Below are 26,976 nucleotides of genomic sequence, written 5' to 3'. Positions count from 1 at the left end.
TCCTATTTAAAGTGACATTTTTCATTTCGGTTTCCTGATTATATTTAAGAGTTAGAATGAGGACTTCTCATTTCAAGAAATAAAACCAGTCTTTATTGTATTGGCATGTATTTCTTTTAAAGGTTAAAGTTGTGACCTTTTATTTTTATGCACTCCTAGGGAAAGCTGACTGGGAATTACTGTAGGCATCTTTTTTGTTATTCCTTACCTGGGAATTCTAATGGTCCCATGATGTCCTGTTTGCTACTGCTAATGGTTAATGGTCATTCATTGATCAATGAATGGTTAGTCATCATCATTGAAGGTCTATGTTCTAAGCTTAACGTTTGGTTCTTGACATAGTGTTTGAGTGAATTTTCATGGTAACTATGCAAGATAGATGACAAAGCAACCCTCAGAGAGGTTAAGTAACTATAGTGATTCAGAGGTGTTAGGAAAAGATTCCCAGCTAAAAAAAACTAAAAGAGAATATTGAGATAAGTGAGAAACCAGGAGAATAGTGCCCTGGAATTCCACTGAAGGAAATTGTTTTAGGAAGAAGTGTGTAACTGTGCAAAATGTTGCTGATAGTTCAAATAAGATAAGGGATAAAAATTGACCATTAAATTTGGCAACATAGAAGTCCTTGTGACCTTAACAAGAGAAGCCTTGGGGTGGTAGTGGGACAAGTCTGCTTGCATGGGTTAAGAAAGAATAGGAGGGAGATGCATTCGATTGCATATGGACAACTCTTTCAAGGAGTTTTGCTGTAACCAGAAATAGGGGAATAGCTGAAAAGAAAAGCAATGTAGAGGAAGATTTCTTTTGCTCTTCTCTTTTCTTTTCCTCCCCCCTCTCCCTTCTTCCTATCTTCCTTTGAACAATCTAACATCAGAGAAATAATAGTTTGAGTGTGTGCTCAGGAATAACCCAGTAAAGTGGATAAGATTGCTAATACAAGTGACAGAGAAAGTTGCCAGAGCAATGTTGAGCAGGTGAGAACAAGTGGCGTCTAGTACATGCTGAAAGCCCTAACTTTTGACATGAGCTTGAAGAGCTCATCCACTAAACTCTTGGGAAGGTAAGTATGTGCTTCTATGTGCTAGGTAGATGTGGAAAAGGATGAGAGAGTTTTGAGTCATTCCATTTTCTTGCTAAAGTAGAGAGGCCCATTGTGAGGGAAATGGGGAAAGACATGTTAGAAGTTTCAGAGGAGAGGGTAATAAGCCCAATGTCTCTGGGAGTGAGGAGAATAAACACAAGCAGAAGATAGCATCCATGAGCAGTGGTATGTGATGCACTGTGACAACATGGGTTACGGAGATTTTTAGGGGAGGGAGGGAGAGAATGGCTCAGAACAAGAGCCAAAGAAAACACCCATACCTTCTCCAAACATTGGGATTCAAGGGCTGGGGGGAAATAAAAGCCTTTCACATGAGAGATGCATGGGAAGTAGTGTCTTCTGAAGGCATTCAGGACTGAATTAGAGTAGAAGATGAAGAATATATGGAAAGATGAGATTTAGGATAGACCCATTAAGAGATGGAAAGGGATAGGGGAAGGGTGGGCCATGAACACAGGAGGCCTCCTGCTGCCCTCTAGAGGTGAAAGGCAGGAGGTAGGTGTTAGCAGGCATGTCTGTGAGACTCATTCTGGAGCCCTACTAATGGACAAGCTTCACACTTGAGCACTATTGACAGGGAAACCCAAATAACTAAGTATGTAAAGAAACGTTCAACTTTAGCCTCACATTTCAGATAAATTAAGTCATAACCATGTATTTTTCTTTATCCCATTAGATTCATGAAAATTAGAAGTTAGATAATATCAGATGTTTAAGAAAATGGGAAGAAATAGGATTTTCTTTTTTTGTTTGTTTTGAAATAGGATGTTTTATGTCCCAGTGGTAAGATAGTAAATGGTTGACATTATTCTAAAGAGCAATATGGCAGTAATTAGAAAAATTAGTATATTTTATACCCAACCCTGGCAGTCCTGTTCCAGGATGTATCTGTCCAGGGTGAGTTTTCACCAGTCCATGAGGGGACGTCTAGGAAGATGTTGACTACAGCACTGCCTGTAGGAGCAAAAATTGGAGGCAATGTAGATGGACTAGGGATGTGGATAACAAAAATGTAGTATATGTACATGTACATGATGGAACTCGCTATGGTTATATCAGATATGAGGGTAAATTAGACCCAGCACATGGGCAGCCCGGGTGGCTCAGCAGTTTAGCACCATCTTTAGCCCAGCACCTGATCCTGGAGACCCGGGATTGAGTTCCACGTCGGGCTCCTTGCATGGAGCCTGCTTCTCCCTCTGCCTGTGTGTCTCTGCCTCTCTCTCTCTCTCTCTCTCTTTCTCTCTCTCTGTATCTCATGAATAAATAAATAAAATCTTAAAAAATAGAAATAAACTAAAAATATAGTGTCGGGTTGGAAAAAAAGAACTGTTGAAATTTATAGTACAGTTTAACTCCTGTAAATTAAGTGTTAAATGCAAGAATACTATGTATTTCAGACATAACAATTAGTATTCTAATTGTTAGTTACAGTCAGTAACCAAGGTGGAGAATGGGGTTGGAGATGGGGATCAAGGAGAAATAGATGCATTAAAATAAAGGAAGAGAGGAGTTTGCAAAGATGAGATAAGGCTAGAAAGGAGGGAGTCTGAGTAAGTCAACTCCCTACTCCTGAAATTTTAAAAAAGGAGAAAAAAATCAAACAATTCTTTTGTGATCCAGGTTTTATTAATGGATTTGGCATTTTGCTAGCCTTTATGCAAAGAGAAAGACTTTGTCACGTGTTCTAATAATTTCAAAAACTGTATACATGTTAACTTAGTAGAGAGCAGAGAAAAAAGATGACCTGGTTGAACTTAAGCACTTCTTGTTACCTCCATACTTCAAGATATTTTGGTATTAAATGTTTATATCAACATCAAAGTGGAAACAGTTACTTTCTACAAGATGGTGAGCAATTCAAGAATGAGGACAATGTCATCATCTAGTCTCCAAAACAGTGCTAACCAAGATAGACACATAGTATAAATTTTGCTGGACAAAAGTGGACTTTGCATATAGAGGGAATAATAATCAACAGTAATATTTTCAAATGCCAGATAATTAAATCCTTTGTGTGATATTATATATTTTTTTGGAGGCTACCAAGATAGCATGAGTGAATCACTGAATTGTAGGGTTACTGACTTCTTATATTAGAAAAATGTGTCCCATGGAGCTCATATTTCTAATTAGTACTGCACAGTTGTACACGTGCAATGAAAACTACCATAAAACTTGCGTAGGTTTTGTTTAGTAATTTAGCATTTAATCTATGAATCATGATGAAGAAAATGTTGGTCCAGTTGCCAGTTCTGAAAACCTTGTTTATCTGGAGTTTAAAACCCAAAACATTTTTAGATAAATACAGTTTAGGCGTGATGCTACATCAGCACAATGATTTCTTGATTTTTTTTTTTTCTTCTTGTGAATAGGACTATGTGGCATCTGCTTTTCTAACCGTGTATGCCACCATTTTTTGATGGCATTGAATCTTATTCTAATGTGTAAATCTTACATTGGCTATGGTCCAAAACTAATACACTAGTGACTCTTCTTGAATGGTCTTTACTCCCCTGCAGAGAATGCTGCAGCCCTAGGAGGCGTGCGTAGAAAGACTGAGGCATTGCAAGATTGCAGACCCAAATGCCAGAGGAGCTGAAATCACTTTTGTTTGAAAAAGACTTGCATTTTAAAGATATGTTTGTTTTTGTTTTTGTTTGGGTTTCTTTTGGGGGGGGGGTTGGCAGTGCTTACTGAGAGGTTCATGCCATGCATCTAGGAGCACCCCCATATACACAAGTGTGAGCATTTCTTTATAGCTTTGTGGAGGTTTGGGGATTCAGTCTAAAGTTGAGGGAAGGTGAGAACAGGTTGAAACCCTAGCACTAATGGAGTTCCTTAATAACTGCAGTATCTCCTGACCTTAGAAGGGAAGGGGAGTTCTCTTTCAGATTGGCTGATTTCAGTGGTTAGTTTTTGGCTGAGACATGGAACAAAACATGATTGCCCTTGACTAAAAAAAGCAGAAATTTAGCCAGCTGGTCCCTAAGCCCAAAAAGGACTTAAAGCAAGCCATTCTATGGTGTCAAGATTTCTGATTAACACTAAAAATGAAAATTAGCTTAAGCCACCAGTAGGCTGTAATATTATGTAAAAATGTTACAATTTGAATATATTATACTTAGTATGCTTTCTTTCTATTATTGGGTTTTAGGTTATTTTTATAATAGTACTATAATAATTATTTTAAAAATACATTTTTCTTTATTTTAAAAATATTTATTTGTTAGTGAGCACAAGCAAGGGGAATGGCAGAGGCAGGGGAGAGGGAGAAGCAGGGAGCCTGCCACAGAACTCTATCCCAGGACCCCTGGATCATGACTTAAATGCTTAACTGACTGAGCCACCAAGGCGACCCAACACAACATTTTTCTTTAGATCTATTATTTCTTTTGGGTAGATTCCTTTGAGTGGAATTACTGGTGTCAGTATTAGTACATGTTAATAGCCTATGTGTATATTGTCAAATTATTTTTGGGAAAAAAATCCCAATTTATCTTTTTACATTAGGTTTTTGCCCTTTGTTTATTTTTGCCCTGGCTAGACTGATTACCTTGCTTTACCTTATTTTTTTTTAAGTTTTCTTATTTTAATTCCAGTATAGTTAACATATAATGTTATATTAGTGTTTTTGTATTCTTTGGGTAAATACCTGGTAGTGCAATTAGTGGATTGTAGTAGTTGTGTTTTTAATTTTTGAGGAACCTCCATACTGTTTCCCATAGTGTCTGTACCAGTTTGCAGTCTCACCAATATTGAATGAGGATTCCTTTTTTCCCCACATCCTCACCAACACTTGTTTCTTGCTTTTCACACTAGTTTATAGTACAGTTCTTTTCAACTTAATTTCAACATGTATCTTTTTTGGAACTTCTCATTTTTTGAAACATGCAGTTGATCAGTTTTTATATGGTTTTAGGGATAATGAACAAGGCAAAGAATTTGAAAAAAAAATATTGCTTTCATTTCAGTATTGCCATTTTCTAGTGGTGTGTTAGCATTTCTATTGTTATCTGTGCTGTTAATATTTTTAAAATACCAATATATCATATTTGGCAAATATCTATCCCTATGTGCCATTTTTAATTTTTATTTTATTTATGATAGTTCTGCAAATGAATTTATAGTATTGGATTTTTTTTTAAGTTAAAACAATATGTGTACCTATAGCATATAGAATAATATAGTAATCTTTGTCCCTGGCCCACATGTTTACAATGCCACTATCTTAAAAGATAACTAGTATTAACTGCTTGATGTGTAGTCTTGTACATATTTTGTATGTTTAGAGAAACATATGTGGCGTTTTTAAAATCTTTTCTTTAAACATAACCCTAACAAAAATAATTCCTGCTTAATTTAGAAAAATTAGTAGGTTAAAATAATATTATATGACTCAAATAATCAAAGTTGCTATATTTTGTTCCATCAGTTTTTTTATGGAAATGCTTATCACAAATTAATAAGAAAAAATTGAATACTGTGAAGCCATTAAAACATTGTTATTTTTTAAAAGATTTTATTTGTTTATGAGAGACACACAGAGAGAGGCAGAGACATAGCCAGAGGGAGAAGCAGGCTCCTCGCTGGGAGCCCAATGCGGGACTTGATCCCAAGACCCTGGACCAGGCCCTGAGCCAAAGGCAGATGATCAAACACTGAGCCACTCAGGTGCCCTTCAGAGACATTGTTATAATGGTTACTTTATATATACATAATATATTTTTTAAGCCATCCCCTTATTGTTAGACTTTTGTTTTTAATTGAAGTATAGTTAACACATAATGTTTACATTAGTTTCAGGTATACAACATAGTGATTCCAGATTGTGAGATCTTTTTATAATCCTAGAATAATCCTAGAATAATTAGGAACAAAGGAAATTGCACTTGTGTTTTATTGCTGCGTTGAATTGGAAAATCTCTGGTCTTCAGTGACATTGAGAGTAAAGAAATGATTCCATTATTTGGTGTGCTACTGAGTAGTGTTTTACATGTTCTTTATCATGCTCCATAATCACTTCCTATTTCCACTTCCTAAATTCTTGATGTCTAGTTAGAACAAAAGATTTAGTGAAGAATTTTTTTAAATGCTTTAACTATATCTGTTGAACTGATCAATTGCTTTACTCTTTTCCAGTGATCTGTTTTCTCTAATCGATTTTCCAATTTTAAACCTACTTGTATTTGAAAGTCTTATTACCAAGTTCAAATTATTTTACCACAGTGCATCATCTGAAGAATTTAAAGTCCCACTATATCTCATTATAAGTTAAAATTTTAGCTGCTGGCGTAAAATAGTAAGTACAAATATTAGAACTCCTATTTACCGTGAACTGGTGAGCCCCCACTGTGCTTTGTATGGGATCTCTCTCCCTGCACAGCCGTCCAGAAAGTGCTGCCAGGCAGAAACCTGGAATGGCTTTAGGGCTCATCTCATTTGTTTTTCTCTCAGGGATCACAGGTCCTGCCTTGTATGTGGTCCAATATCTATAAAGAGTTATTTTGTATATACTGTCTAATTTTTTAATTGTTTTTGGTGGGAAGACAAGTTGATTCAGATTACTACATTTATGGTCAGAAGTGGAAACCTAACAGATATACTCTTAGAGCAAAATGTGGACAGTAATATAACTCAATACTATTTCTTGTGTTTCTTTTTAACCAACATTCCATTTGGACTTCGGTAGAAGAGCTAGGTACATGTTCTATATAGTACACCAGACAAAAAACTTCCCATTGCTCTAGATTGATCATTGTACTGTCTTTAATCAGAAATGACCTTACGATTTAGACTGTTCACGGTTATTACATAAAGGAACAACTCAGCATCAGTTAAATATAAATGAAAATCAGTTGCACTCTTACTAATATTTAATCAAAATTGATCTAACAGGTTGGGTTTGGGTAGTTAGGTTAAGGTTAACTTTTTTGAGCTCACTTAGAATGATCGGATCTTTGGGGTAGTGTTATTCTTAATATTTAAGAGGCATACATAATCAGGGATACGTGGGTGGCTCAGTGGTTGAGCGTTCTGCCTTTGGCTCAGGCTGTGATCCTGGGGTCCTGGGATCAAGTTCTGCATCAGGCTCTCTGTGAGGAGCCTGCTTCTCTGTCTGCCTATGTCTCTGCCTCTCTTTCTGTGTTTCTCATGAATAAATAAATAAAATACTTCAAAAAAAAAAAAGAGGCATACATATTCTTTAAGAGGCATACCCTGAGGTTATTCCACGGATGAGAATAACTAATTTCAAAAGAAAACAAAAATCATGTAGGCTAAAAAAAAAAAAGTGCAATTCCTTTCCTTACAGTAGAAGATCCAGATGATGGGGTCTTTACTGAGAACCTGTCCAATGCCAATTATAAGAAAAATAGTCGTTCTGGGGCTGGTATTTCTACTGTCATAGGACCACTTGTTTGTGATGAGAACAAATGTGGTTGTTGACAAAAATGACAAGTCTTAAGTAATAACTAAAGCCAGGCAGTTTTTGTATTAACTGACAACCTAGAATATTTATACTGCAGTTTTCATGAGAGTTAAATCATGAACTGACAATAACCTCAGCTAGTGTTACCTAAGGACTCTGGTATTTGAGAGAATCTAATAGATATGTTCACTATATTTCAGTCTTTTTTTTTTTTTAAGATTTTATTTATTCATGAGAGGCACAGAGAGAGAGGCAGAGACAGGCAGAGGGAGAAGTAGGCTCCTCATGGGAAGCCTGATATATGGGACTTGATCCCCGGACCTGGGATTATGCCTTGACCCATCAGGCCCTGAGCACTCAGCAGATGCTCAAGTGCTGAGCCACCCAGGTGCCCCCACTATTTCAGTTTTTAAAATTATCTCATATCTTAATTTAATCCTGAGAATGGGAGGCTTTGGAGTATTTTGTTCGCCTTCCCTCCCAAGCACTTTTTTAAAATTTTGCTTTAACTTTAGGCTTGTTGTTTTTACAAAGTGTGGTCTGAGTGGAATTCTTGTAATCGTGTAATTTTATAATCACATAATTGAAGTGATGTGTTACTCGGTGTGTTTTCTATGGGGTTTTATGTCATAAATTCCTGCCTGAGTTTTGTTCCAGGAAGTAGCACAGACTACAGAGACAAATGTGTGTACTTTGTTTGTCAGGTAATGAAAAGAATGCTGTTCAACATGTTTCCCTTTGTGTCTCAACTGGCAGAAAATGTGAAGCTCAGTTCTGTGCCCAACCCAGATTGCCATTTACTTCAAGCAAAGGGTAATGTCAACTTGCCTTTTACTTCATGAGTATGATTAAAACTGTTCTCCCCCTTCTTACCTTCCCTTTTGAATTTAGGATATATATCCCCTATTCTTCCAAAAACATTTCAACTATCTTATGAAATAAACCTAAGATAATGGAGTAATTAGGAATAAAATGTTCAGAGCAGGTGGTCTGCATTGACCACCTGCTAACAAGAGAAAAATGCTGAGAGAAAGTGGATTTTAGGAACAATGACACATTCAAAAGTGTAACCTTTAGCAAAAACCATGAAGCTATTAGGAACTGAGCAAGGATTTGGGGATTTGGTCACTTTACTGGATCAGTGTATCAATGAAAAGGTGACCGGATTTCAGACATTTGAGAAATGAGATGGTAAGACAGTAAAGCACAGAGAAATAGATTGTCTTTTAAATTAGAATATGAAATGTGCAAGGAACAAGAGATATGAAACACTGTAGCCGAGTCATTTACAAGACAGGGATGGAATTAGAGAAGAGCAGAAACCTACAGTTTTGTATTTCACTTCAATTTCTCATTGTCCTGTGCTAAATATCCTGTGTTTTGTGACCTAAAGCACTTACTCTCCTTTAATTTTCTTCTGAAGTTTTTACATTCATGTGATTAAGAAAATATGCCTGTTGTTTTTTAGGGGGAATTTATTTTCATATGCTTTGTGTCATTTTTCAGAAAAAAAGTAACTTGCTAGTTTTTCTAGTCTTTGCATATATGACCAGTTTTTGTTTTATCAGTGCATTTTTTAAACCCTTGAGTTGAACTTGGGGACCAGCAGCAGGCAAATCATAAAAGATTTGCTACAGTGAATGGCCCCAAAGGTGGAGACTACATATGTATCGGATTTGCTCTAGTATCTACCATGATGCCTGGCTCAGTTGACACCTTAATGAGTCAATGGATGGCTGAATGAGTGAGCAACTCCGTGTCAAGAATCTGTGACTCAGAGGACAACTGGTATCTGAAGTTGAGGCATATGGGAGACGCAATACTATTTTTCCAATGTACTGATGATACAACTTCAGGAGTATTGGTTTTATGATCATGTTTCTGTTTTGGACTGGTAAACTGTGGCATTTCTGCCTCTGACGCTGGACACAGGATTTTGTTAGAGATAAGGTACACTTGGGAGTATCTTTACGTGTTAAAAAGTATGATTGGAGTCTCTCCAGAGTGGTTCACATTTGGGAAGCTGAGGTCTCTTAACTCCCATCATGATTTAGATGAGGGGTTGACCTCTCAGTATTTGCCACTTGTGGATTAACCAAATGTATATTGTATATGAGGAGACCAGTGTTCTAGGCTCGGATTTGCCCCCTCTTAGCTGAGCTAGGATTATTCCAGCTTTTTGAGTTTCAGCATGCTCTTCTATTAAAACAGCGAGATTGCTTTTCCGATGTGTTTTCTAGCTCCAAAGTTTTGTGAGTCTATTTTAGGAACCAGGTCTGCAATATTTCAGACACCCACCTGTACAGGATCTACTCATTCCTTGCTGAACCGAGAAACCACCTATTATTAGTCATTTTCTTTTTGGCAAATTAGGCCAAATCAGGCCTCTGTCCTTGGCCCTTATTCTAGGGTACAGATTCTCAGGAGATTTCTAGTGCTTTAACAGTAAGAGCTGAGCCTTCCATTTAGAGGCAGGTAGTTTTAGTGAGGTCATAACTTAGTTTACTGAGACAAGTACATGCATAGCAGAGTTGTCACATACTTGTTTATGAGATTACTGTGTCAGCCAGTTGGGTGACAAAATGTAGAGAGCAAGACTGCATTTCACCACCTCTGCAAAATAGAAAATGCTTTTGTTGTTTGTTCAAGTTTTCTATGTTTCCAGCATACAACTGTGAGATAGAGAAAAATGTTATGCACGACTTGGGTTTAAAAACTCAAGTAAAAAAAAGAATGACTCCTCTGTTCTTCTGTTTCTTTTCTCTTTTTTTAAGATTTTATTTATTTATTCATGAGAGACACAGAGAAAGGCAGAGACATGGGCAGAGGGAGAAGCAGACTCCCTGCGGGGAGCCTGATGTGGGACTTGATCTCAGGACCCTGGGATCATGCCCTAAGCTGAAGACAGATGCCTAACCACTGAGCCACCCAGGCTTGCCTTCTCTGTTCTTATTGATGATTCCAAACATATAAAGTGTTATACATTTGGGAAAGGATGAAGAAAGTTTTTCATTTCTTTTGTTTTTTTCCTGATTTCTAAAGACATTCATTTTGAGGTATTCATTAGAATGAAATAATGAATTTAAACTAGAAGGAGAAAAAGTCTCCATGCCAATTTTAATAATTTTTTGCTCCCAGCCCCCATGTCTGATCACCTCTATCAGCTTCTCTCTCCATGTCTTTCTAGTCCTCCTCTCTAATGAGGATAAAAAGATATAAAATTGTCTCTCTGGGCAGGAGGAATGGAGAATCCAAGACTGGAATGAGGGCAGTCAATTTGAAAGTGATTGTGTTATATTCACCCAGACCAGTGATGAGAGTCTGAATGAAGATAGGCTCAACAGGAATAGGAGGGGAGTAGTTTTGAAAAATGTCAATTTTTCAAGCAGAAGGTCTAAACTGAGTGATAAGAAATCCGGAAAGACTTGATCTTCTGACTCAGAGGCCTGGTAGGTAGATGGTGGTAGCACCAGCTAATGAGAGAGGACAGTAGGTTTGGGGAGAGATGATCTGTTTGGAAAATGTGTAGTTTGACCGCCTGAAGCCTCCCAGTAATGTTGCTTAAGAGATAGTTGATGATGTAGATTTGTTACTAAGAGAGATTTGCAAGACTGTGTGAGCTGATATTATTGCTCCTAGTTTTAAAGCCAGGCAGCTGAACTAAAGAGGTTAATTAGCAAAGTAAATTGACAATATATGATAGACTGGGCACTCAAATTCATGTGCATTCTGTCCTTGCCTTAACCAGTTGGAGTGAGTCTTTAAAACGAAGGCAGTGGGAATCTTCTGAGAAAGCAAAGATTTTTCTCTGAGAAATCTCTACTGGAGTGTCTTCCTGTCATCAAAGGAAACTATGTTTGAGAAAAGTGAAAGTCTGGAAGAACTTTTGAAGCTAGTGCATCATGACCTTTCACCTGCCTCCCCACCTTTCTCTTTCAAAATGGGTACTTGCTGCCCGAGTCAACACACATACCACAAACATGGGTTTTGGATAGGATCTGGGAGCTACACAGACTTTGGTGGCTCTGGGGTTAGCTTATTCTACTTCCTGTCAAATAAACCATTTCATTTGATGCTGTGGTTCCTGTGGTTACTATTCAGGTAGGGGGTCGAGAGAGTTTACAAGCAAAGCAGTGAACTCTTTCTCTTCTAGCACTGTTGGTAGCCAGATGGCTTCATTCTGTTCTCTTTTTCCTCTCCACACTCCTCCCTCACAGCCTGTTTATTCCTCTTCCACTCAACACCACATTGGCCCCAGCTCTAGCACTGACCACATAGCTCCTTTAGTTATGAGCTTTCTATCTACCACTCTTTGTGCCACCTTACTCTGGAGAGTGGGAACTCCTATACCACATAAGCTGGGTCTTGACTAAGCCAATGTGCCACTATAAACATGAGAGGAATCTCCTGTTGAGATTCCTATTCTCAGCCTGAGAAAACTCACCAGCATTTGCATACCAGGACAGCCTGATTCATAATGTCTGATCCCTGCCATTCTACATCCTCTTTATGAGATGGTTAAAGCAACCTTTTTTTAAAAAAAAAAACAAAAAAAAACAAAAAACAAAAACAACCTTTAAAAAGTGTTTTCCCAAATATTTTTCTTTGATTCTCAGTTCTTTGCTCTAAATTGTAGTTGTGCCACTGGCGTAATCTCAGTGGCTTTTTTCACTGGAAGCCATTTTATTCCATTACCTACACTTTAATGCCTTGAAACTGCCATGAAAGTTTTATAGGCTAATTTTTAAAAGTACCACAAAAGTGAATGAGAGGCAATATATCTTAGGATATCAGAATACAACAGTATTATTCTGTATTTTCAGATCTCCTTGAACCTTATGATCCCATGAGGCTTTATGGAATACATAGTAAATGCAGCCTGGTTGGAAATTTTTGGTGCCTGTGCTGACATTTCATATTAGCACATTACCAAGGGTTTTAGTAACTATATAAAATGGGAGGCTCATTAATGCATATAAAATAAGTTAAAAGTACTCATTTTCAATTGATAGGTTTTTAAAGTAGCTTCTCCTAGTACTGGGCCATCTGAAAGAGCATGCTACTTACTGGTTCCAGTGAAGAAAGACAAGCTTCACTCTACTAAGAGGTACAATGCAAGATTTGCCAGGTAGGAATGGATGAGGTGAGATGTGCAGAAAATTCACTTCAGTGCCCTTCCAGTAACCTATATCTTTTCTTCCAAGATCGATCCCCAGTCTTTTATTTGCTTATTTTTGATTTATTTCCACTACAGAATTTTTCCAATAATGCTAGTCTTTTGCTGTAATCAGGGCTGTGACAAAACTTCAGCAGTCCTTATGCAGCATTGTCGTGTTTGCATTGGATCAACTGGGCTTTAGCAAATACCATCCTTCAGTGATAGGGGCGGAAATGATGTGGCAGGAGCTATGGTGATAGGGAAGGTTCTATTTAGGACATCTCATTCCCCCTTCATTGTGCAACCCATCAAGTGCCATTTCCTCTTCACTTAACAAATACTGTTCTGTATTGTTCTAATCTTCTTCATTCCATTGGACTAATATGTCTATTCTTTTGTGAAAGTCATGCATGGCATGAAAATGTTTGACTGTGATTAAAAATTGTTAGCCTTCACTTTTTAGTTATAATGATAATTTAATACCAGATTTGCAAATTATTTAAATAGGCCTGTTCCAGTCCCCTAACCTTTATACCTCTCTCCTTTTCCTTATCTTTTGGTTCAGATAGGGATTTTAGAAGAAGACATTGTGAATTAGAATAAAAGTACAAATGATGGTGAGAACTTTCCTCTAAAATCTATATCCAGCAGAACGACCAGGAGGGCTTGTTCAAATATAAATTGTTGTACCATTGCCAGCCCTTTTGCCACCAGAGTTTCTGATCCAATAACCTGGAATGGGGCTGAAAATTATATTTATGTCAAGTTCCCAGGTAAGGTGATACAGTGGGTCTGGAGACCACACTTTGATAATCACTGCTCTAAATCAAATGTAGTGTTGAATTGAAATTTTTGCCTCAACCCCTTGCTTTTCTATCCCATGTAGTTTCTTTTTCTATCTACTCAGTCCTATCTCTAAATGGACAGTGGCATCTGTATAGGACAGTGGCATCTGTGATCATACATATCAAAAAAACATCAAAGTCTCAGCCACTGTCTCCTTAGCCCTTCAGAAGTTCTTTCTCTAAACCCTCAACATACGTTCACATTCCCCTTAGTTGGGCTTCTACTGTATCTCTCATCTTCTTGACGATTCCTTTCAGAAGAACTATCTTGGGTGGACCCAGAAACTCCTTAAAATCCGAATCCAATATTTTTACCCTTTTATCTCACACAGAATAATGGATGCAAGACGTGTGGCAACTTCCCATTTCCTCCTCTTAGCTATAGCACATAGATTAGAATTGACCAAAGAGTTGAATCCCTGGATGGATCTACACCTACTTCTTTCCTAAGGAAGGGGTATTGAATTTTTGATGCATCTCTTTAAATTTTTCCTGCATCTGTACTTAAACACAGGTGGCTGTATATCAAATAGAATGTAAAAGCAAAGGTAGAGAAAGGAAATGACGCAAAGCTTTTACCGAGGTACGGTAATCTTGCTGACCTCGGGCTTTTGCTCCACACTACGTGGTTATCTTGTACCAAAAAGCCTTCATGACATGTGATATGATAAGTAATTATAATTGTTGTAATTTACAGAAGGTTTGAATAAATGTCAGGAGTAGACTAATGTTTCCATGCCTTTCTCAAACCTCACAAAACACAATGCAAGTATCACTGCTTCAATGAGGAAAGTGAATGTTAGAAATCTAGTTTGCTCAAAATTCCTCAGTAATTGGCAGTGCTGGTATTTGTGCTCAGATCTCATTTCAGAGTTCATCATCTTCTCAATGCCATCATGTGTAGTCAGCAGGATACTTTAAAAAAGCAAATTACTTTGAGAGGGAAAAACTAATTTTGCTGTGGGAAGCTAGCTGCCGCTCATGCTAAGTGATCTGGTAACTAACAATAATAGTGGTAATAGTAATAATAAATATTGATAACATTTATTGGAACTATATTCCAGGCTCTGTGCTTTACATGATTTTTTTTCACTTAATCTTAGAGCAGCAGTATGATACAGGTACTACTGTTATCCGGATAATGCTTTCTAGTCTTAATGGATTTTATGTGCATTTTGGTTTAATCAGTTTACTTTTTGACATTATTCAAGTTTCATAAACTTCATTGGCGTGGATTTCCTCACCTGTAACATCAAGTGGTTAGATGATATGATACGGGGTTTTCATGCTACTAGCTCCAGCATTCTCTAATTCTGTGAAATAGAGGCTGTCTTTTGAATTTTGTTCATAATTCCAAATTCTGGCTTTCATTTCTAGTTGAGTAGAAGATGAGAGATGTTCTTATATTTTATGATAAACTTTTACTCACACAAGTCTCCTGTAAGTTTTTAATTAGGAAAATAAAGCATGCTCATGAAAGAATAAATAGTATAGAATTTTAAAATGTAAAAATCCCCTTTCTAGTCCTACTCTCATGCTCATCTCATATCCAGAAGAAACATATTTTTTAAAAGATTTTGCTTATTTATTCATGAGAGACAAAGAGAGAGAGGCAGAGACATAGGCAGAGGGAGAAGCAGGCTCCATGCGGGGAGCCCTACATGGGACTCTGTCCCGGGACTCCAGGATCACGCCCTGAGCTGAAGGTGGCTCTAAACCGCTGAACCACCTGGCCTGCCCCAGAAGAAACATAAATTTGTATAGACACTTTAAAATTCTGCCTAACAAAATCAATTCCCAAAATTTCTCTCCCATAGGCATCCAGATTTCCTTATATCTAAGGTGTGAGTAAAACAGAAGAATTCCACATTCTGGAATAGTGAGTGCTAAGTATGTGGGTTTTGTTAATGTGAGTGCCCATATTTGGAAGAAAGAAGAAAACAACAAAACCTAATCGAGTCTAGTCCCTGGGAACATGGCACAAAAAATGGCTCCCATGTCTTCCACCAGTTTAAATAGGTGCTCTCAGTGTTCTGGGAATGGGGTGATAGAAGCACCCTATTGGTCTGACTGCCTAGCTCTGCCCAGTGGGGGCAGGTTGAAGGCAGTAGCCATTGTGGCCAAGAGTGTAGACCTGGGAGCCAGACCATCTGAATTTAAATCCCAGGGCTTGGGATCCCTGGGTGGCGCAGCGGTTTGGCGCCTGCCTTTGGCCAGGGGCGCGATCCTGGAGACCTGGGATCGAATCCCACGTCGGGCTCCCAGCATGGAGCCTGCTTCTCCCTCTGCCTGTGTCTCTGCCTCTCTGCCTCTCTGTCTCTCTCTGTGTGACTATCATGAATAAATAAATAAATAAAATCTAATAAATCAATCAATCAATCAATCAATCCCAGGGCTGACACTTGTGTGCTTTTGGGCAAATTACGTCTTTTTTGCCTCTGTTTCCCCATGTGTAAGGTTGTTTTGAGTAATTAGGTGAATTAATATATTAAGAATTTCAAACAGAACCTAGAATATAGCAATCATTACATAAAGGTTGGCTAAATAAAACGACGCAGAATCCTTTTCTGTAGTCCCTCCTGATAGATGGTTTTGCTCACAGTTGTTCCTGAATGCCTAGCATGGAATTTGGCAAATTTTAGTTGCTCAATGCATATTTTTAAATGAGCGGTACTTGAATATTTCTGGAGTCAGGGATCAGAACTCCATGATAAGTTCATTTCCTAGTTGGATAGCTCTAGATGATAGAAAATACTTAACTTTAGTAAGTCAAAAGCATGCCACCTGTCACTTCCACCCATTATTCCTGGTTCCAAATTCTGCAGCAACTCACCGTGACTCCTACACATTGATTGGTGGCATTTCCTCACATATTTTGAAGATGGTTTATGTGCTTTTTCTCTTTTTAGAGTGAAGCATTTGTCAATAATTACTCCATAGTTTGGTATCTAGATACCTTATATTGACTACCAACATTTTCCTTTCAGAACTTTCCCTCCTCTGACCTTAGCCCACTCATAAAATTTTTGGATTATTAGGAATCCCCTTTATGGCACCCCACCTGACTAGTGACTTTTTTTAAATTTCACCCAATAAAATCTTAGTTGACCATGATCTATTCTTAAGACTCAACCCTATGATAAGCTTGTATATTAATTAAAGTTAAATTATTTTTGCTTCATAGGGGTTTCATTTGTCTTCAGATATGGCTCCAGTTCTTTAACTTCAACAGACCTTAGGTCTTGCCCTGATCATTTTTTACATAGATGATTGTGTTTACTTCCCTCCTTCCAATGTTTTCTTGATATTGCTACCAGAATTAAAATTCCTAAAGATTTTTAGCACATTTCTGGCCTTCTTAGAAATCATTGGTAACATCTCTGTTTACAGAAGAAAGTCACTTTTGTGTAACCAGACACATGATTAGCTTTTTAAACTATTTTCCTAGCCCTATTACCTGACCATTTTTCTTATTATACTACGTACTCCTCTAGTCAGTTAGGTAAGACGGCCATGGAACAGATGCTTTTATGTCTTTGGATCTTTGCACATGAAGCTTCTTTAACCTAGAATGCCTTCTCTTCTCTGCTTTGTAATAACCCTTTACCTTAACCAAATCCTCCGTATTCTTCTGTGTTTAATTCAGATACCTCCTCTTCTATATCCTTGAGTCTCCCAGACAAATTTCATCATTTGCATTTTTAGTATTGACTTAATACATGTTTGTTTCTTTGTACATATAAATCATTGTATTTTAGCTGTTTATGTGTGATTATAGTTGTAATCATATTTAGTATCTTATGGTTAAAAATGTACTTCTATTTGGTCTTCACATTCTGTAAATTAGAATTCCTATTGTATATATAGATAAAATTGGAGACAAAACAGTCTCTGAATGTGGTTAATACCTCGATAATTTAGATAGTATTTCTTCAGACTTACCACATATGAAGCCTTATTCTGGGTGTCTTAAACAAGTAATGAATGATTTAATTTCTTACCACAGCCCCATAAGGTTACTACAAGTACTGTGTTTCATTGAGTTTTAAGATCTATCTTGTTTACTTAGCTGCTGTTACATAACAAAGCTCCCCCAAATGAAGTGGTCTAAAATAATAAATAATCTTGCTCAGGAACCTATAGAATGGTTTTGCTGATCTGAGTAGGCTCAGATAATTTTACAAAAGCTCACTCATGCATCTGTAGTCAAATGGTGGTAGGCTGGGTGTGGAGTAATCTAGTAAAATTTTGGGTAGAATGAATTGTCTTTGTTCCAAGTGGTCTCTCCGCTTTCTAACAAATTGGGGGGGTGGGGAGGTGCATTTTCCTAGTGATGGCAGAGTTCAAGGGCCAAGTGGAAATGCACAAGACCTCTTGAGTGTCAGTCTGCAATGGGCACGTTATTATGTCTGTCATATTATACTGGCCCAAATTGGTCACAAGGCAAGCAGAGATTCAGGTATTGGAGAAATAGACTTCTTGATAGGAGAAGCTGTGAAGTCATGTTGCAAAAGATGTGGATTGAGGGAAGGGAAGAGTTGGTGTCATATGTATAATCAAGCTGCCAGACCCCCCCACCCCCGCCCCACTGAACTATAACATCTCTTCCAGAGACAATTTGTGTTTGCTTCTGCTAGTCACCTGGAGCATGACCAATCTAAGGCCACTTTCAATTAAATTCATTTTTGAGGTTTTTCAGACCATACTGATAGCGTGAATTCAGCCTACAAGGATACTGACTTCTTATTTCTTTAAATTTTTGTGTTTTAAAGATTTCATTTATTCGAGAGAGACAGAGCTAGTGAGAGGGGGCAGGAGTGGGGAGGAGAGAGAGAAGCAGGCTCCCAGCTAAGTAGGGGGCCCAACAATGCAGGCTCCTCCCCAGGACCCTGGGAGCATGACCTGAGCCCAAGACAGAAATTTAACCTACTGAGCCACTCAGGCACCCCTGACTTCTTATTTATATTCCAGGGAACATATTTCTTCCCTTTGCAGTTTGTCAGAGTAGAGTCATGCAAGTTTCTGATCTCCTGCTCTGTATGTCCGGTCTTTTTCTCATTTGTCATATTGAGGTCATAACCACTTTACATGGGATCTTCTTTTTAACTTCCTGCTTTGGTGGTTTTTCTTTTGTAGTAGTCTTGCAATGAAGCACATCTTCGATAAAGTCTGGTATATCTCTACTATAAAGATGAGGAATTTGAACCATGTTAAGTTTAATTAAGTTTCCAAAGGCCTGGCTGCTAAACAGTAGAAGGATGAAAGCCCAGGTATTCTGGCCTACTACTAGCCACTGCCATTATTCAATTATAGAATTGAATATTTAACTTTAAAAAAATGCATTATGACTTAGAAATTTCCATATATTGTGCCTTTTATCACCACTGTCTTCACAGTTGATGGAGATTACATAATTTAATATGTACATACATATATAAAGGATCAAATATAAATAATATGCTTTGTCTTTCAGGTAATACACATTATTCTATTAGTGACCTAACTTTATAAAGTTAATATATATTCAAGATCTAGAATAATTCAATATATTAAGAGAGACTTTCCAGCATTTCTTAAAAAATATTTCTGTAATCAACCTATTTTAATTAGTTCTGTCTCTATCTTCATAAAATACTGACACTCCCCAAGGCTAAAATGCCCGTTGCTATCTTTGGTCTGATAACCATGTCTATCTACTAAATTATCCACTGTTAAAAATAGGGGCTTCATAATTATATGAGTCACTTAAACTCCTTAATTGAAATAATTCATATGCAGTAGACAACTAACAAATATTAATGAAAAGATAATGAATTGAAACCCCAATAACATTTTTATCTAGCTGTGAAAAAGCTATGATTTTGAAATTTTAATATTTAGTTTTTTAATTTTGCAAAGAATTACCTTGTTGCCCTAAGCTGTTGTTTTTTCCATCTAGCTTTAAAGTTTAGAAGTATTAAACACTTTTTTTTTTTTAATTTCATACAAGTTGAGATAAGCTCTGAAATATTTGCCAATAAAGAACCACAAGTTTTTCTCAGGCTGCAAAGCAGCAATGGGATATTAAATATTTAAAAACCCTACAAAGTTTTCTTTCTGAGCTGCCAAGCTTTTCTAAAGAAACCTATTAAAAGAATTCCCTCCAGTATCCATAAGATGCCCACATTTCATGAATATAGGTAATACCTTTCCCTCCATGTTATAAATAAATCTAAAATTTCTTCTTACTGAAACTCCTAAAAGTAAACATATGATGCTTTTTCTCATCAAGCTCTAAGGAGATCCCCACATAGATTTTCACCACCTACAAATAGCCAAGCTTTGGTTATTAGAAAATGCCATATGTTTCTCAGTCTGGCACCTTGGTACGTGGGTTTTTAGTTTTCTTCCAGTTGGAGATGTGCAGTGTCAGACTGTAATACTAATACATAAGACAAATAGTTCAGAATCTTTTTAGTTTCTTAAGTAGATTTCTGGGCATACTTAATTAAACAGATTTGGAGTTGACATATGTTATAGCCATATTTCATTTTGGGTAAATAAACCAGTGATCTTCCAGTAAAGATTTTTCAATTATTTTTTGACGCAAAAATTTTCTCCCAAATGCCAAATTTTACCAATTTTAGTCTCCCCCTTTTTTTTCTGCTAGCCTTTTACATTTTATTTTATTTTATTTTATTTTATTTATTATTTTTTTTTATTATTATTCATGAGAGAGACACACAGAGAGAGGCAGAGACATAGGAAGAGGGAGAAGCAGGCTCCCTCCTGCAGTCAGCCACTGAGCCTCCCACGTGCCCCTCTCATCTTTTTTTTTTTTCTCTTTAGACTGCATTATGTTAGTTCAAAGAGATTTTTGTCTTTCAGTCTCAAAGTGTGACTAAAATGGTAAATATTTAGTAGTTCTTCTTCATAATCATTTGGTTGCTATCATACAATGTATTTCTTTTTTAAAGTCAGCTTTTCAGACAATGTCTGTTGCCTTTAAAGTTTCATTTATTTTCAGCATAAATCCTTGAAAATTATTTTTGTTCAACAAATTGTTGGTGGGTATAGTAGTAACACTAGAGAAAGAATAGTAGCTAACTTTTTACTTTGGAGGGTTTTAAATGCTCTGTTTGCCTCAAGATAATACAATTAAGCCAAAAAAAAAATGTACAATGCTTTTTAGTTCTAAGGACTAAGTAAAAAAACACACACACCTAAAAAAACATTACACTAAGAGTAGGTTTGTTGTGTTTATTTGGATCTTACAGAACTATTATAGTGTAGAAAGATTCTGAAAGCTTTTCTTGCTTCACCTGTTCAAAAATGGAATGAAATTAAGTCTGTGTGATAGTCTCTAGAGATGACTGGCATCTATTTCTTCTGTTTCTGTGCATAGATGCCACTCCTCCATCCAAAAGTGGAGTGTAATTCTTCTCTCCATAATTCTGGGCTGGCCATCTGAGTGCTCTAATCAATAGAATGTGGCATAAGTGGCATTCCAGGTCTTCTGGGTCCAGGCCTTACACGCACTAGGGGTTTCCTATTTCTTCTGTTTAGAACTCAGCGGTCATTCTTTGAGGAGGTCCAGTAGCCATATAGATAGGTCCACATGGAGGAGAACCAGGGCCTCTGCCTTTTAGCTCCAACTGAGCTCCCAAATGGAACTGTGTGAATTTCCTGCTGTATGAAGCAGGCCTTTTGGACCTCATACCTGATGTGGGAAACAAGGTCAGAAGAAAAATTATCAAATTGTCTTACTACTTGCAGCCTATTGACAAGTCCTTGAAGTGGGCAGAGAGACATTCCTCTAGGGACTCAACTGCCTGGATATTGACACTTTGCTAAGGGCAAAAGGCAATCTTAGCCCGACCCCCAGGATCCTGTAAGTCTACTTTAACATAAAAATTCCTTTGGAAACTTCATCACTACCCCACCTCCCCTCCAAGATACATGTTGGCAATCATCCCCAAATATATGACCTACCGATATACATCTGAAGGGTCTCAATGAGTAAGGGACAGGTGGGGCTATGTAGAGAATGATAGGTAGGGGGCTGGTTGGTTGATCAGGCTCACAGAAATCCCAGAAATGCTGAAGGGTAATGAAATCAGAGATAAGGGAACAAATCAGACCAGCCTGCCCTGGGTGTCAGAGGTGGGGGTCTTTTTATGGCAATCACATTGTGACCAACAAAGAATTACCACGCCCCAAAGAAAAAGTAAGCCATTAAAGATGTTACCACCAGTCCTTACCCAAATTAAGACATCATAAGAATGATAAGGCCACAGGCTCCCTGGTCAGTTCTGTACAAAAGAATGCCCATGTTGGCAAACTGGTCTGGACCCCTCTCACTTCTGAGAGCTTCTTCTCTATCCTTAATAAAATTTTATTGCTTTGCTCACTTTCCTTGTCCACAGGATTCATTCTTTGACTCCATGGGACAAGAACCTTATGTCCTGCTTCTCAGCCATCTTAGTATCCCAACCTATATCATGTGAAGCACAAAACACACCTAGTCAACATGCACGTATAGGAATATGTAACTAGTATTAGTGATTCTGTATAAGAGGAAGATTAGGAATAGGTCAGATCATTGAAATGAGATCTGGGGGATCAAGGAAATGGTACCAGGGAAAGTGCAAGGGAAGTTTAACATTCTAAACTCTAAATTCTTCAGTTTCTCATGTTGAATTGGGGTGAGGGGGGGCATTTTACCATGATTCTCTAAGTACTGTCCTTACCATGCCCTCGGGACTCAAAAGAGAGAAAGGCTAGTTTATAATCTAAAAAAGGCTGTATTACTTTTAGCCAATCAGTATATGCACCAGGAAGCCAGAAAGGTGTGTGGAGTGGCTCTTCTTAATCTCAGTAATTTTTATGCATCCAAAGTACACCAGGGATGGATTAGGGGTCAGGTCTTCACGCTATTCATATTGCTGTCTTGGCTTCTCAGAGCACTGATCTTGTCTCCTTTCCTCCTCTAGCATTAACCTTTCCTCCTCTAGCATTAATTCTGTGCTGTCTTGTGACCCTCACCTGCCCCTTCATTCTAGAGAGTGCTCCTGATGTTAGTATTTGGAGAAGGTAGTTTGAGACAAACTCCTCCCAGGAGTACAACCTCAAAGTCCGAGGTCTCCAAGACAGTCTTGCAGGTTTACTGCCAGTTTTATTGCCAACTTTGCTTAGCATTGTAAGGGTTGTTATGCTAAAATATTGAGTCGCTTTTTTCTTTCTCAATTGCTTTACAGAACGCAGCCTTACTTTCCTTTGCATTGTATATTCTGTATCCTAGGCAACCTCTCCTTGCCACTACTCCCCTCCCCCATACAGCACAAACTGTCACAAAACGACAGCCTCAGATTTTAAATCAGTATGTCTTTCTTGTTGACTTTTTTTTTTCCCCCAGAATATTTTCAGTGCCTCAGCTTTCCCGATGAAAGTAGTTTCCTTGTCTCAAGGGGAACCCTCCCCACCCCCCACAAAGGAAAAATGCTTTTATTTCTGTTACTGACATACCAACAAGCCTGTCTTACTTTCCTGCAGTTCAGAGTGACTCGTCTTATTGGTGTAGAGACTTCGCTGGATTGATGAAGTTTTTCCTTTATTAAGTTTTGACCACAAGGTTTCAATGGTTTGAAGCATCTGAAAGAGACTTTTCAGGGGCATTAGACTGGGTGTTGGAGTATTCTCTCCAGGTCTTGGTAGAACTTCTACTCACCTCTGTGGGAGCCAAAGTGATGACTTGTATAAATATCACTGATGGTCATCTCCTGGCTTCCCACGGGTCTGTGAGGTTGCTCCTTTTGTTCTTTTGTTAAATGCTGTTACTGGCTACTTTACACTTTAATGGCTTGGTGAAGTGCACTTGCCTCTAAAGCTATTAACCAAAGGCACTAACTTCTAAGAATTTTAAGGTTGATTAGAATATTCACAAAAACATGACTTAAGAAAAAAAGATAGCCAGAGGGAAATATTTGTGTGTAATAAAACCAAAATGAAGTTAGGATTCAAAAATTACCGAAGTCTCTTAAGTCTTTGTAAAGGAGTGCATGCAGTATTAGGATAAAGCAAAAATTCAGACAGTTAATGGCAGGTACTGAAGCCAGCACAATAATACCAGAATCCATTTTAATTGTATGAAAGGTTTAATATGCTGAACCTAATAGCAGCATCCAAGCTATTTGAAAAATTTAGCATATTATGAAATTTTACAATTTAAAATAGCCAATTATGACTTTTTAAAGTATTAGGCTATAGTGAATCTTTTTACGTAGTGTTTAGAAATACATGTAAAAGCAATTCCTTGCAAATTCACAGCAACTGTGAAGTATCAATCCTTTTTTTTTTTTTTTAAGGAAATAGGGAATACAAATTATCATCCAGATATTTAAAAATAAAAAGCTGGCTGTTAAAAAATTGGGGGTCGTTTCAAAGATAGATTAGATCGATTTCTTGATTAATTTAATGAAATGCTCAGCTCTCAAAAACAGAGTAAAGCCTATTTGAAGACCTGGGACCTTTGGGCATATAGAGGTCATGTCTATATCAAGGAGAACAATACATTATTTGCAAAATGCCATTCTTTCTACATATTTGTCATGAGTTTTCTTGAAAATTAATGATAGTCATCAGAAATAGCTGCTGTCCGTCCCTGTAGATTCTGACAACAGAGATTGTGCCCACACTACATTCATTAGTAGGAGAATTAGAAAATATGTCAGCAGGACGAAAAAGCTGATGGCAGATATTTTACTTCTATATTTAAAATTCCAAATGACCTTAGTTGCAAGTAATCTTGAATTTCAGAAAGCTCCTTTACATTTTCACATTACTCAGTGATTTTTTTTTTCTGTTTTACTGTCTCAATTACTTTAAAATACTGAAGTATCTTCTATATCCTCAAATCAGGATTCAGAAATTAGTGGTTTTATTGTTTTTTTTTTTGTTTTGTTTTACTAAATTCTAATCTTTCATATGTAGGTAGTAGATGTATTTCCTCTAAGCCTACTAAATAATTAATAAATACTTTATTCTTTAAACACTTAAGATAATTAGTGGTAAAAATCACACTGGCCACATATCATATGAATTTTCTTCCTAATATCAGACCATATATTGAAATCTAGGAGGTAGAATCAGACATGTTCAGGAAAAGGATTCTGTGCATATAAGATGTATGCAAGTGAGTTTATAGGATCAAAGATAGGGATTTGGGTATGAACATATCTTGACAATAATAATCCCTAATGCTTATTAAGCCCTTTTCATTTAGTCAACATGCTCAATACATAAATGAGGCAATATTAGATTACTATTCCTGTAACATTATGATATGTATGCCCATTTCACAGGTAAATACATCAAGTGATACAAGATTAAAAGCCTTGTGCAATGCCACACAGGTTAGTTATTTTAACTCAGACTGAATCCAGATCCCAGGTTCTCAAATTAGGGATTCACAGTATAGTAGAGACAGGGCAAGGATGGTGGAAAATATGGTCACAGACAGATTCTTATGCTATTGATGAAAACTGAACTAATCATTGTCTCCAAAATAAGCCCAGTAAGTGCTCTTATTTTAAATACATAAGATGCTCTGCAGTTTTACCTTCATATTTATGTGCTCTTGTCTTTCTGCTTTACTTATTTTATGTAAATTAGGGCATTGATTTGAAACCCAGTTCACCTAGCACTAAACAGATCTGCTCTGAATTCTAGGATGCCTGGGAAAAGCTTTTGTTGAGTAGATTATTTCTCTTTCTCATTTTGTATTCCTGTGGCCTCATATTTGCTCCCAGAATTGTAAAATTTTAGGTTCCAACCATTGTTTAGATATTGACCCTTCTGCTTTCATTGTGAGAGTGACAAGTAGGTGACAAACCAGGAAATGTGTAGTTGAGCTATTGCAAAACTCTCTTCTGAAGGGGTCACAGATTTTTAGAACACTCTGAGCCTATTTTAAGAAGATACCAGGCTCTTTGATTATAGAAGCTTACAAATAATTGTTGACTCTATTGGTGTATCACTGCAAATATTATAGATTAAATTTAATCAAAGGCTTGGGAAATGTTACTAGCCCCTCATTGCCCACCACTGCTCAGAAGAGTTCCAAACTTCTATAAATTTATTCTAATAAATGTATTTCTAGTTTCATAATAGAAGGAACAGTCTAAGGCTGGGACTTTCTGCCCCTTTGTATTTTGAAAGTCAAACAAAGATAGGAATCTGTATAGGGGAATTGAATTTTCTGGTTTTAGTAAGTCATGCTAATATAGTAACTAATGATGATGATGTATTGAGTCTTGTAATATGTAAGTATTGAGTCTTATAATATGCTTCTGGGAACTGTGCTTAATAAACACTTTAAGCATTTATTATCTCATTCAATCTTTATAACAACACAATAGCGTTCTTAACAATTCCCTCTTACTGATGAGATTTGGAAATTCTTTTTTTTTTTTTGTATTTTTTTTTTTTATTGAAGTTCAATTTGCCAACATATGGTATAACACCTAGTGCAAGATTCTAAATAGCTTACTCAGCATTGTACAGTTAGTAATGGGGAGTTTAGTCTTAAAACCTACAGTCTCATTCTAGGTTCTAAATTTTCATCAGTGTCTAAGTAAAAGGCAAAAGTCCAAGCAATTATATTTCTTGGATGTTTGGGCAATTGGTTGGTTACATCCTGCTAGCTAGGGCTGCTATAGCAAAGTACCACAGACTGGGTGACTTAAACAGCAGCCATTTATGTTCCCATAGTCCTGGAGGCTAGCATGCCCAAAATCAAGGTGTCGGCAGCTGGTTTCTTCTGAGATGCTTCTTTCAGTGCTGTAGTTGGCCACTTTCTCACTGTGTCCTCACTTGGTCTTTGTGCATGGCCCCTTCTGGTCCTCTTCTTTTTCTTATAGAGTCACCAGTTATATTTGATTAGGACCCAACTTATGACATCATTTAACCTTAATTATCTCTATAAAGATCTTATCTTCAAGTCACATTGGGTGTGCCGGGCATTAGGGCTTCAGCATATGAATTTTGGGGGATGCAGGTCAGCCCATAACACTTGATACCACAGATATGAAATATCTCGGAGACTAAGTTTTCATATTTATATAGCTGTGTCAGCTAGTATAGGTGAGTATAGGTCTCTGCTTTGTGATGTTAGTATAAAATTACTGCCATTCATGAATTCATTCATTCAAAAAACAAACAAAAAAAGACACAAAACCCCACGTTATTCAAGGAAGGATAAAAAGAGAAAGAATACCAAGAACTAGTCATTATGAACTATGGAAGAAAGTGTGCAGAGTACCTCCATTTCTGCAGAAGGTTTTGAAAGTTTTCTAGTAGTTTAATGATCAACCTTCTTATATAGTCACTGACTTTCTAAAACGATTTTGTTTATTTGAGAGAGACAGTGTGTGAGTGGGAGCAGAAGCAAAGGAAGAGGGATAAG

General features: G+C 37.2%; 1 long non-coding RNA gene across 12 annotated transcripts in view; it reads left to right on the top strand.

Moving 5' to 3' along the window:
• LOC144293764 (uncharacterized) overlaps positions 1–26,976 on the top strand; it is a 147,985-nt gene that overhangs the window by 36,152 nt on the left and 84,857 nt on the right. For 5 of the 12 annotated variants that reach the window (XR_013361032.1, XR_013361030.1, XR_013361027.1 and 2 more), the window contains exons 1-3: positions 2,515–2,953; positions 6,245–6,404; positions 8,237–8,345. This is a non-coding gene — a long non-coding RNA (uncharacterized LOC144293764). Of the gene's footprint in view, positions 1–2,512; positions 2,954–6,244; positions 6,405–8,236; positions 8,346–26,976 lie in introns of those variants that run through there. The other 7 variants (XR_013361024.1, XR_013361028.1, XR_013361033.1 and 4 more) reach the window with 5 other exon arrangements.

The sequence above is a fragment of the Canis aureus genome, chromosome 22, assembly GCF_053574225.1.
Source record: "Canis aureus isolate CA01 chromosome 22, VMU_Caureus_v.1.0, whole genome shotgun sequence".
NCBI classification, from domain to species: Eukaryota; Metazoa; Chordata; class Mammalia; order Carnivora; family Canidae; genus Canis; species Canis aureus.
Note: the sequence above shows the minus strand (reverse complement) of the source record. Positions and strands in the feature narration are given on the sequence as shown.